Genomic DNA, 13,190 nt, shown 5'->3' with positions numbered 1-13,190 from the left:
GATGGATTCATCCATGCACTTCCCAGTCTCTAGGACTATGAAATCAGCAGGGATGTAATGGTCTTCAACTTTTACCAGAACATCCTCTACAAGTCCATAGGCTTGTTTTCTTGAATTGTCTGCCATCTCTAGTGAGATTTTTGCAGCTTGCACCTCAAAGATCCCTAACTTCTCCATTACAGAGAGAGGCATGAGGTTTCCACTTGACCCTAAGTCACACAAGGCCTTCTTGAAGGTCATGGTGCCTATGGTACAAGGTATTGAAAACTTCCCAGGATCCTGTCTCTTTTGAGGTAGTTTCTGCCTAGACAAGTCATCCAGTTCTTTGGTGAGCAAAGGGGGTTCATCCTCCCAAGTCTCATTTCCAAATAACTTGTCATTTAGCCTCATGATTACTCCAAGGTATTTAGCAACTTGCTCTTCAGTGACATACTCATCCTCTTCAGAGGAAGAATACTCATCAGAGCTCATGAATGGCAGAAGTAAGTCCAATGGAATCTCTATGGTCTCATTTTGAGCCTCAGATTCCCATGGTTTCTCATTGGGGAACTCATTGGAGGCCAGTGGACGTCCATTGAGGTCTTCCTCAGTGGCGTTCACTGCCTCTCCTTCCTCCCAAAATTCGGCCATGTTGATGGCCTTGCACTCTCCTTTTGGATTTTCTTCTGTATTGCTTGGGAGAGTACTAGGAGGGAGTTCAGTAATTCTCTTGCTCAGCTGACCCACTTGTGCCTCCAAGTTTCTAATGGAGGACCTTGTTTCAGTCATGAAACTTTGAGTGGTTTTGATTAGATCAGAGACCATGGTTGCTAAGTCAGAGGTATTCTGCTTAGAACTCTCTGTCTGTTGCTGAGAAAATGATGGAAAAGGCTTGCTATTGCTAAACCTATTTCTTCCACCATTATTATTGTTGAAACCTTGTTGAGGTCTCTGTTGATCCTTCCATGAGAGATTTGGATGATTTCTCTATGAAGGATTATAGGTGTTTCCATAGGATTCTCCCATGTAATTCACCTCTTCCATTGAAGAGTTCTCAGGATCATAAGCTTCTTCCTCAGATGAAGCCTCCTTAGTACTGCTTGGTGCATTTTGCATTCCAGACAGACTTTGAGAAATCATATTGACTTGTTGAGTCAATATTTTGTTCTGAGCCAATATGGCATTCAGAGTGTCAATCTCAAGAACTCCTTTCTTCTGACTAGTCCCATTGTTCACAGGATTTCTTTCAGAAGTGTACATGAATTGGTTATTTGCAACCATTTCAATCAGCTCTTGAGCTTCTGTAGGCGTCTTCTTCAGATGAAGAGATCCTCCAGCAGAGCTATCCAAAGACATCTTGGACAGTTCAGAGAGACCATCATAGAAAATTCCAATGGTGCTCCATTCAGAAAGCATATCAGTGGGACACTTTCTGATTAATTGTTTGTATCTTTCCCAAGCTTCATAGAGGGATTCTCCTTCCTTCTGTCTGAAGGTTTGGACTTCCACTCTAAGCTTACTCAATTTTTGAGGTGGAAAGAACTTTGCAAAGAAGGCATTGACTAGCTTTTCCCAAGAGTCCAGGCTTTCTTTAGGTTGAGAGTCCAACCATGTCCTAGCTCTGTCTCTTACAGCAAAAGGGAATAGCATAAGTCTGCAGACCTCAGGGTCAACCCCATTAGTCTTGACAGTGTCACAGATTTGCAAGAATTCAGCTAAGAACTGATGAGGATCTTCCAATGGAAGTCCATGGAACTTGCAATTCTGTTGCATTAGAGAGACTAATTGAGGCTTAAGCTCAAAGTTGTTTGCTCCAATGGCAGGGATAGAGATGCTTCTCCCATAAAAGTCGGGAGTAGGTGCAGTGAAGTCACCCAGCACCTTCCTTGCATTGTTGGCATTGTTGTTGTTTTCGGCTGCCATAGGTTCTTCTTCTTTGAAGATTTCTGTTAGGTCCTCTACAGAGAGTTGTGCTTTTGCTTCTCTTAGCTTTCTCTTCAAGGTCCTTTCAGGTTCAGGATCAGCCTCAACAAGAATGCTTTTGTCTTTGCTCCTGCTCATAAGAAAGAGAAGGGAACAAGAAAATGTGGAATCCTCTATGTCACGGTATAGAGATTCCTTTAGGTGTCAGAGGAAAAGAAAAGTAGAAGACAGAAGTAGAAAATTCGAACTTATCAAAGAAGATGGAGTTCGAATTTTGCATTAAGGAATAGTGTTAGTCCATAAATAGAAGGATGTGAGAAGAAGGGAAGTAATTTTCGAAAATTGAGTAAAAGATTTTGAAAACATTTTTGAAAAACACTAATTGATTTTCGAAAATGAAAGTGGAAAAGAAATCAAGTGATTTTTGAAAAAGATTTTGAAATTAGAAATCAAAAAGATTTGATTGAAAACTATTTTGAAAAAGATGTGGTTAAGAAGATATGATTAGTTTTAAAAAGATGTGATTGAGAAGATATGATTTGAAAAACATTTTAAAAAGATTTTATTTTGAAAATTAAAAACTTGGCTAACAAGAAAAGATATGATTCAAACATTAAACCTTTCTCAACAGAAAAGGCAACATACTTGAAATGTTGAATCAAATCATTGATTGATAGCAAGCATTTTTAAAAATAGAGAGAAATTGATTTTGAAAAAGATTTGATTGAAAAGATATGATTTGAAAAAGACTTGATTTTGAAAAAGTTTGAAAACTGAAAAAAAGTCTGCATTAAAAACAAAATCTTCCCTCTTGTGCCATCCTGGCGTTAAACGCCCAGAATGGTGCACATTTTGGCGTTTAACACCCAAAACTATACCCTTTTGGGCGTTAAACGCCCAACCAGGTACCCTGGCTGGCGTTTAAATGCCAGCCTGTCCTTCTTCACTGGGCGTTTTGAACGCCCAGCTTTTTCTGTGTAATTCCTCTGCTGTATGTTCTGAATCTTCAATTCTCTGTATTATTGACTTGAAAAGACACAAATTAAAAATATTTTTGGATTTTTAATAATAAGGAATAATCAAAATGCAACTAAAATTAAATAACAATGCATGCAAGACACCAAACTTAGCAGTTTGTATACTACTCACACTAATGAGAATGCATATGAGACACACAAAACACTCAAGTCAAGAGAATTTAAAGATTAGAGTAAGAAATCATCAAGAACATCTTGAAGATCACTAAGACACATGAATGAATGCATGCAATTGACACCAAACTTAACATGAGACACTAGACTCAAACAAGAAATTTTTGGATTTTATGATTTTGTAATTTTTTGTGCTTTTTTCGAAAATTAAGTGGAAAAAGAAAATAAAGGTATCAAAATTCTTAATGAGAATTCCAGGAATCATGCAATGTTTAGTCTAAGACTCCGGTCCAGGAATTAGACATGGCTTCACAGCCAGCCAAGCTTTCAAAGAAAGCTTCGGTCCAAAACACTAGACATGGCCAATGGCCAGCCAAGCCTTAGCAGATCACTGCTCCAACAGCAAGATTGATAGAAATCAACAAGCTCTTGTGATGATAAGTTGAAACCTCGGTCCAATGAAATTAGACATGGCTTCACAGCCAGCCAGATTTCAACAGATCATCATGAAACTCTAGAATTCATTCTTAAGAACTCTGAAGAAAAAAAAATACCTAATCTAAGCAACAAGATGAACCGTCAGTTGTCCAAACTCAACAATCCCCGGCAACGGCGCCAAAAACTTGGTGCACGAAATTGTGATCACTACAACTTCGCACAACTAACCAGCAAGTGCACTGGTCGTCCAAGTAATAAACCTTACGCGAGTAAGGGTCGATCCCACAGAGATTGTTGGTATGAAGCAAGCTATGGTCACCTTGTAAATCTTAGTCAGGCAGACTCAAATGGATATGAATGATGATATACGAATAAAACATAAAGGTAAAGATAGAGATACTTATGTAATTCATTGGTGGGAATTTCAGATAAGCATATGAAGATGCTTGTCCCTTCCGTCTCTCTGCTTTCCTACTGTCTTCATCCAATCCTTCTTACTCCTTTCCATGGCAAGCTTATGCAAGGGTTTCACCGTTGTCAGTGGCTACCTCCCATCCTCTCAGTGGAAATGTTCAACGCACCCTGTCACGGCACGGCTATCCATCTGTCGGTTCTCGATCAGGCCAGAATAGAATCCAGTGATTCTTTTGCGTCTGTCACTAACGCCCCGCCCTCAGGAGTTTGAAGCACGTCATAGTCATTCAATCATTGAATCCTACTCAGAATACCACAGACAAGGTTAGACCTTTCGGATTCTCTTGAATGCCGCCATCAGTTCTAGCCTATACCACGAAGACTCTGATCTCACGGAATGGCTGGCTCGGTTGTCAGGCGAGCACTCGGTTGTCAGGCGATCAACCATGCATCGTGTATCAGGAATCCAAGAGATATTCACCCAATCGAAGGTAGAACGGAGGTGGTTGTCAGTCACACGTTCATAGGTGAGAATGATGATGAGTGTCACGGATCATCACATTCATCAAGTTGAAGAACAAGTGATATCTTAGAACAAGAACAAGCGGAATTGAATAGAAGAACAATAGTAATTGCATTAATACTCGAGGTACAGCAGAGCTCCACACCTTAATCTATGGTGTGTAGAAACTCCACCGTTGAAAATACATAAGAACAAGGTCTAGCCATGGCCGAATGGCCAGCCTCCCCATGATCTAAGATAGCATCAGAACAAGGATAACTACCCAGATATCTCAATACAATAGTAAAAGGTCCTACTTATAGAGAACTAGTAGCCTAAGGTTTACAAAGATGAGTAAATGACATAAAAATCCACTTCCGGGCCCACATGGTGTGTGCTTGGGCTGAGCAATGAAGCATTTTCGTGTAGAGACACCTCTTGGAGTTAAACGCCAGCTTTGGTGCCAGTTTGGGCGTTTAACTCCCATTCTTGTGCCAGTTCCGGCGTTTAACGCTGGGAATTCTGAGGGTGACTTTGAACGCCGGTTTGGGCCATCAAATCTTGGGCAAAGTATGGACTATTATATATTGCTGGAAAGCCCAGGATGTCTACTTTCCAACGCCATTGAGAGCGCGCCAATTGGGCTTCTATAGCTCCAGAAAATCCGCTTCGAGTGCAGGGAGGTCAGAATCCAACAGCATCTGCAGTCCTTTTCAGTCTCTGAATCAGATTTTTGCTCAGGTCCCTCAATTTCAGCCAGAAAATACCTGAAATCACAGAAAAACACACAAACTCATAGTAAAGTCCAGAAAAGTGAATTTTAACTAAAAACTAATAAAAATATACTAAAAACTAACTAGATCATACTAAAAACATACTAAAAACAATGCAAAAAGCGTACAAATTATCCGCTCATCACCTCCCCACCCTTAAGATCAAGCATCGTCCAAGATGCTAGTGCTCAGGCTCGGAATGGGGGTCAACGGTCACATTTGGCTGCAGCTGGGGCTCAGGCTGGGTCACTAGCTCCTCGCGAGGCGGCTGCGTCTCCTGGGTAGTCTGTGTCTGTGAGGGTGCCTCCTACTAAACTGGCACCTCCACATGCTCCTCCTCATCGGATGCTGAGGAGTCAGGAAGAGATGGTAGCTCAACGCCATGTGCTGCGAATGCCAGGTCCAATCGGTCTAAGCGTCGCATAATTCGGCGCTCACTGCACTCCATGAATCGGAATAGACGCTGAACCAGAAGGTAGGTCGGCTCGGGTACTGGTGGTGGTAAAGGTACTGCTGCTAAAGCAGAGGGTCCTGCTGGTGCAGCTGATGAAGGTCTAGCTGCCCCTATTGCTACTCTAGTTCGAGAGTGGTGCCTGGATGGGGGCTTCTCGTGCACCCACGTACCCCACAGAATAGTAACCTCCTTATCGTCGTCGTCTGGGGGTGGTGGTATTGTGTCATCATCCCTCCATGGGGCGCCAGCTAACTCAATCATCCTAGTGACCAAGGTGGGAAATGGTAGTAGGACATGGATGTGTGCTCGCCACATGCATCTCCTGATCAGCCGGGGGATGTATACCTCCTTCCCCTCCATAACACAGCCAATCAGGAGAAGCATATCCATTGGAATCTCAGAAAAATGGGTAGTATCCATGACGTAGTGGGCAAATATCTGCTGCCAAGTCCTGGCCTCTCTACACAGATAGGCAAATAACATCCCCTTGGGCCTCTTATTGTTAGCATCCATCACCCAAGGGGCGTCCGGGGTGGCAATAACACTCTTCAAAGCTTCATAATCAAAGGTCATAGCATTAATTGCTATCTCTGCCTGCTAGTATACACAAGTATCACCAGTCCGAGGTAGGCAATGCAATACATCCCCATTGTCTGCCTCAGTAATCAAGATCTGCCCGCCCCGTAAATGTACTGAATCAAGAGCCTCTCGAAAGAAATTGCAATAAAACTCCTGGATCCATGAGGTGTTTATCCATCCCAAATTCCTATCAACAAAGCCTAAGCCCAATCCCTGAATACGGGCCTCCATAGACTGCCTCAGGTCATCGGGAAGAGCCAATTTCTTCTCAATATTCAGGTTCTTCTTCCGAAAGGTAGGGAAGCGGAGCTCATAGTATATATTGGGAAACTTGGCCGTATGAGTGGCCGGTGTTGCTGATTCTCCTTATCCACTTCGTTAAGTGGGTTCTTGGCATAGTTGGCCTAAGCATGCTCACATTCATGAGGGGAATGCAGTCATTGATGATGAAATTTAAAATTGCGAAAGGAGCAATTAATTGAAAGTACGTCATCAAGGGTTCAAAGCATATCACCGGGAACATAAGAAACACGAAAAAGCCAACCCAAGGTCACCTAAGAGTTGAACTTGAGGTATTCCAGTCAATACTCAATTCTAAAAGCAACAAGTTCAATTATAGGTAGCATGTCTAAAACCAAAATAATTTCTAGAAAATTGGGCAGCATTCCGACAATAAATTGGATGTTCCCAGATGGCAATTAGTAGCAGAAACAGTCATATAAGTTGACATATCAAAAGGCAAAGTAATTAAGGAATACATAGGACTCGGGCAGCATTATCGAGCAAGGCAGTAGTGAGATAGAACACATAAAACAGGGTACACCACTCAATATTCAGCATGTAACACTCAAACAAGTAAGCACAAACGGAGCACTTATCAGGCCTAGAATCTTCTAACCACAACCTAACTACCTAACCGCAGTTATTTCTATCTAGCCTAGCATGCAGGATTAACCAACTAACTCATTTAAAACCAACTAATCAAAATTAATGAAAACAGTAAGGAAATAGAGCAAAGATAGAGGCATGGTGAACCTGGGAGTCAGAGATAGAATGGAAGTGGAAATGGAACTAGGGAAGGAAGGGTTGCCACCACTCAAAGCTAGTGGCGACTGGTGGAGCTCGCGGTAGCTTGCAGCGGGCAGAAGTAGAAATCAGCGCTGAAGCAGTAAGGCAGCGCGGAGCAGTAGAATAAATACAGGGCAGAGAAAAGAGTGAGAAGAGGAGAATTAGATGGAATGTGAGAAGAGGGGAAGAAGCAACGGCGGCAGAGGGTTCGCCGGCAACTGCTGGTAGCTGCGGCGGAGAGAGAGCAGAGAGAGAGAGAGGGGCGGTGAGAGAAGTGAGTGAGAATAAAGGAGGGAAGTAGGGAAAGAGAATGGTGGTGGTGGCAATGGCGTCACCGGCGGCGGTGGTGGGTGGTCCGGCAGCACTTGAGAGTGATGGTTATGAAGGGGAAAGGGGAAGAGAGAACGTTAGAAGGGGTAAGGGTTAGGATGCACGAATGAGGGGTTATCGCGTCCCTGGGGTGTTAGGGAATTCAAATTCATATAGTTGTGCACAGCACGCGTCCGCACGGTTGGTCGACAGAAAATGGTGCACGGAAGCGCCAGGTGTGCCTTCGCATAGATAGAGGGTGTAGGCATGGGCGCGGACGCGTATAGTGCGCATCCGCGTCTAGTCAGTTGGGCCAGTGGCTTGATGTGAGCCCAGAGTTAGCGCAACTCTCGGGTTGGATTATGGAAATTATGTCGGCGGACCCGCGTGTACGCGGCATTGGCGCGGGCGCGCACAATGCAGTATGATGCCATCGGCGTCCATGCACGTAGTGCGCATCCGCGCGAGTGAGGTTGTGCTAGGAGCTTAATGTTGGCACAGGGGTGGCCCAACTCTCTGGAAAATGTATGGGCATGCATCCTCGCTATGGGCGCGGGCGCGTACAGCGTGGTCTCACGTCCCTAACACTACCGACGAAAACAGCTCAAAATCCTCCTAACACTACCGACGACTCAAAGTTGACCAAAAATACAGAATTTTCAAAAATCTTTTGGCTTTTTAAGAATTTTCAAATTCAAGCAAGAGAAACTTGGTTCACAAGCAACCTACAACCACTTTATTGAAACAAGTATATGGAGAGAAAACTACCTACAATGGTAACTCAAATCACTTATTAATCAAAACTACAAGAGAGTGGAAAGAGTTTACCATGGTGGGGTGTCTCCCACCTAGCACTTTTAGTTTGAGTCCTTAAGTTAGACCTTTGGAAGCTCTTTGTCATGGTGGCTTATGCTTGTCCTCATCCTTGAACCTCCAAGGATCTTTGTTCCTCAAATGGTTGACAGAAGTTCCAGCCATCTTCACCAAGTTTGGATGGAGTTCCACCCAAAATATGAGTTCCCATAGTCGGTCATCATGCTTCGATCTGGGATCCCATATCTTATTCTCACACTTGTCTTCTAGTTGATCTTCATGATTTTCCCTCTAGGTGTTGACAACTTGAATTCTTTTTAGTACACCAATTCTTCTTCCTAGACCCATGCAAAGCGGTGTTCGTCCAATCGTGGTCCCTATGCCTTGGAACTTTGACCTTAACGAGCCTAATACCAAACTTCCAACCGCTACACAACTCCTTTTTACCCTTAGTTCTACAAAGAGCTCTAAGTTGTCCATCCATTTCAATCAAGCCATATTCAAGTTAGAAAGTAAAGCTTAAGGATAGGAATTTCACCCACTTGAATGTTGTGTTGCATGGCAATTTGGGGAGGGAAACCTCCCCACACTTAGACAATGCAAGGTCGACTTCCATATGCTCTTCTTTGGGTATCTCCACCTCTTGACAACTTCTTTCAACTTCTTCTTTCTTGTTGACTTCTTCCATTTCCTCCTTGTCCTCAATCAAATCAAACTTGGGAGGTTGTGTAAAATCTACTTCACTATCAACTTGACCTTCAATGGAAGAGTCTTCAATGAGATCACCAACTTCTTTTGGTGTTGAGTGATGAGCGGATAATTTATATGCTTTTGGCATTATTTTTAGATAGTTTTTAGAAGGATTTAGCTACTTTTTCTTATATTTTTATTAGTTTTTAAGCAAAATTCACATTTCTGGACTTTACTATGAGTTTGTGTGTATTTCTGTGATTTTAGGTATTTTCTGGCTGAAATTGAGGGACCTGAGCAAAAATCTGATTTAGAGGCTGAAAAAGGACTGCTGATGCTGTTGGATTCTAACCTCCCTGCACTCGAAATAGATTTTTTGGAGCTAAAGACGTCTAAATGGCTCACTCTCAATTCCTTTGGAAAGTAACATCCAGGGCTTTCCATCAATATATAATAGTTCATACTTTGCTCGGGTTTTGATAACGCAAACTGGCGTTCAAACGCCAACTTTCTGCCCTCTTCTGGCGTTAAACGCCAAAAATAGGTTACAAGCTAGAGCTAAACGCCCAAAACAGGCTGCAAACTGGCATTTAACTCCAAGAAAAGTTTCTACACATGAAAGCTTCAATGCTCAGTCCAAGCACACACCAAGTAGGCCCGGAAGTAGATTTCTGCATCATTTACTTATTTTTGTAACCCTAGTAACTAGTTTAGTATAAATAGAACTTTTTTTACTATTGTACTGGAGGATCTAGGGACTTTTGACATCTTTGGATCATTTTTAGTCGTTAGACATTGGGGGCTGGCCTGACGGCCATGCCTGGACCTTCATCACTTATGTATTTTCAACGGTGGAGTTTCTACACACCATAGATTAAGGTGTGAAGCTCTGCTGTTCCTCGAGTATTAATGTAATTACTACTGTTTTCTATTCAATTCATGCTTATTCTTGTTCTAAGATATCCATTCGCACACAAGAACATGGTGAATGTGATGATTATGTGACGCTCATCACCATTCTCAACCTATGAACGCGTGCCTGACAAACACTTTCGTTCTGCATGAAAACAAGCTTGAATGCATATCTCTTGGATTCCTGGTCCATGCGTTTGATTTCCTCTCCTGACAACAGAGCCTTCCATTCCTTGAGATTAGAGTCTTCGTGGTATAAGCTAGAATCAATTGGCAACATTCTTGAGATCCGAAAAGTCTAAACCTTGTCTATGGTATTCCGAGTAGGATCTCGGATCAGATGACTGTGACGAGCTTCAAACTCATGACTGTTGGGCATAGTGACAGACGCAAAAGGATCATTGGATCCTATTCCAACACAAGTGAGAACCGACAGATGATTAGCCCTACTAACCCGTAGCCGGACTATTTTCACTGAGAGGACGGGAGGTAGCCATTGACAACGGTGATTCCCGAACATACAGCTTGCCATAGAAAGGAGTATGAAAGATTGGACGAAGGCAGTAGGAAAGCAGAGATTCAGAAGGAATGACGCATCTCCATACGCTTATCTAAAATTCCCACCAACGAATTACATAAGTATCTTTATCTTTATTTTATGTTTATTTATATTTTAATTATCAAAACTCCATAACTATTTGAATTCGCCTGACTGAGATTTACAAGATGACCATAGCTTGCTTCAAGCTGACAATCTTCGTGGGATCGACCCTTACTCATGTAAGGTTTATTACTTGGATGACCCAGTGCACTTGCTGGTTAGTTGTGCGAAGTTGTAAAAAGAGTTGAGATTACAATTGTGCGTACCAAGTTGTTGGCGTCATTGAGATCACACTTTTTTGCACCATTGAGTTGTCTTCATTAGCTTCAATTTCACAACCCATGGGAGAGTATTCAATTTGTGATAAGAAGTCATTGATGATTGAATCCATCTCTTGATCAACCTTTTCATATTCCTCAATCCTTATATCCTTCTGACATGCTTTCAGAATGGAGCATCTTGGATATATTCTATGATGGTCTGTCTGAATTGTCCAAGATGTCATTGGACCACTCTTCTGGTGATCTCTTCATCTGAAGAGAACCCCTGTAGAAGCTCAGGAACTCATTGAAGTGGTTGCAAATAACTAGTTCATGTACACTTTTGAAAGAAATCCTGTGAGTAATGGGATGACTCAGAAGAAAGGAGTTTTTGAGATTGATACTTTGAATGCCATATTGGCTCAGAACAAAATATTGACTCAGCAAGTCAATATGATTTCTCAGAATTTGACTGGATTGCAAGTTGCATCCAGTAGTACTAAAGAAGCCTCCTCTAAAGGAGAAGCCTATGACCCTGAGAATTCTACAATGGAAGAGGTAAATTACATGGGAGAATCCTATGGAAAGACCTATAATCCTTCATGGAGAAATCATCTAAATTTCTCATGGAAGGATCAACAGAAGCCTCAATAAGGCTTCAATAATAATAATAATGGTGGGAGAAATAGGTTTGGCAATAGCAAGCCTTTTCCATCATCTTCTCAGCTACAGACAGAAAATTCTGAGCAGAGCCCCTCTGGCTTAGCAAACATAGTCTCTAATCTATCTAAGGCCACTCTCAGTTTTATGACTGAAACAAGGTCCTCCATCAGAAATTTGGACGCACAAGTGGGTCAGTTGAGTAAAAGAGTTACTGAAACCCCTCCTAGTACTCTCCCAAGCAATACAGAAGAGAATCCAAAGAGAGAGTGCAAGGTCATCAATATAACCAAAATGGCCAAACCTATAGAGGAGGAAGAGGCAGTGATTTCCAGTGAGGAAGACCTCAATGGACGTCCACTAGCCAATAAGGAAGTCCCTAATGAGGAACCAAAGGAATCTGAGGCTCATATAGAGACCATAGAGATTCCACTGATCTTCCTATAACCATTCATGAGCTCTGATGAGTATTCTTCTTCTAAAGAAGATGAAGATATTGTTGAAGAGCAAGTTGCATGATACCTAGGAGCAATCATGAAGCTGAATGCCAAGTTATTTGGTAATGAGACTTGGGAGGATGAAACTCCATTGTTCATCAGTAAACTGAATGCCTGGGTTCAGCAGACATTACCTCAAAAGAAACCGGATCCCGGAAGGTTCTTAATACCTTGTAATATAGGCACCATGACCTTTGAGAAGGCTCTGTGTGACCTGGGGTTAGGTATAAACCTCATGCCACTCTCTGTAATGGAGAAACTAGGGATTTTTGAGGTACAAGCTGCAAGAATCTCACTAGAGATGGCAGACAAATCAATGAAACAAGCTTATAGAGTTGTAGAGGATGTCTTAGTGAAAGTTGAAGGCCTTTACAACCCTGCTGACTTCATAATACTGGACACTGGGAAGGATGAGGATGAATCTATCGTCCTTGGAAGACCCTTCCTAGCCACAGCAAAGGCTGTGATTGATGTGGACAAAGGAGAGTTAGTCCTTCAATTGAATGAGGACTACCTTGTGTTTAAGGCTCAATGATCTTTTTCTGTAAACATAGAGAAAAAGTATGAAAAGCTTCATCCAATTCTCTCCATATAGAGTCAAGGAGAGCCCCCACATTCAAACTCTAAGTTTGGTGTTGGAAGGCCACAATCATGCTCTGAGCATCTGTAAAGCTCTGTAAGAGCTTCCTGTCAAGCTATTGACACTAAAGAAGCACTTGTTGGGAGGCAACACAATTTTATTTATCTATGTTAATTACTTTTTCATTCCATTATCCATTATTAGTTTATGTTTTCTTTAGGTTGATGATCATGTGAAAGTCACAAAAACAGCTGCAGAATTAAAGCAGGAATCAAAAATAGCATCAAAAATAGCACACCCTGGATGAAGAGCTTACTGGCGTTTAAACGCCAGTAAGGACAGCAAAATGGGCGTTTAACGCCCAGTCTGACAGCATTCTGGGCGTTAAATGCCAGAATTGGCATTTTACGCCAGAAAAGGGTGTCTGGTGTCTGGCTGGCATTAAACACCAGTAAGGATAGCAAAATGGGCGTTTAACGCCCAATCTGGCAGCATTCTGGGTGTTAAACGCCAGAAATGGCACACAGAGAGCGTTTAAATGCCAGAAAGGAGCAGGGATGAGAATTCCTTGACACCTCAGGATCTAT

The 13,190-nt window shown here is 42.3% G+C and overlaps 1 non-coding gene across 1 annotated transcript; it reads left to right on the top strand.

Annotated features, from left to right (window-relative positions):
* Nucleotides 1–1,389: 1,389 nt before the first annotated feature.
* On the top strand, nt 1,390–1,497 carry LOC112713689 (small nucleolar RNA R71). The gene has a single exon (XR_003158664.1). It is a non-coding gene; the product is annotated as a small nucleolar RNA R71 (small nucleolar RNA).
* The last annotated feature ends 11,693 nt before the right edge of the window (nt 1,498–13,190 follow it).

The sequence above is a fragment of the Arachis hypogaea genome, chromosome 1 (genome assembly GCF_003086295.3).
Source record: "Arachis hypogaea cultivar Tifrunner chromosome 1, arahy.Tifrunner.gnm2.J5K5, whole genome shotgun sequence".
Classification (NCBI taxonomy): Eukaryota; Viridiplantae; Streptophyta; class Magnoliopsida; order Fabales; family Fabaceae; genus Arachis; species Arachis hypogaea.
The sequence above is the reverse complement of the archived record's forward strand: the minus strand, read 5'-3'. Positions and strand labels throughout refer to the sequence as shown.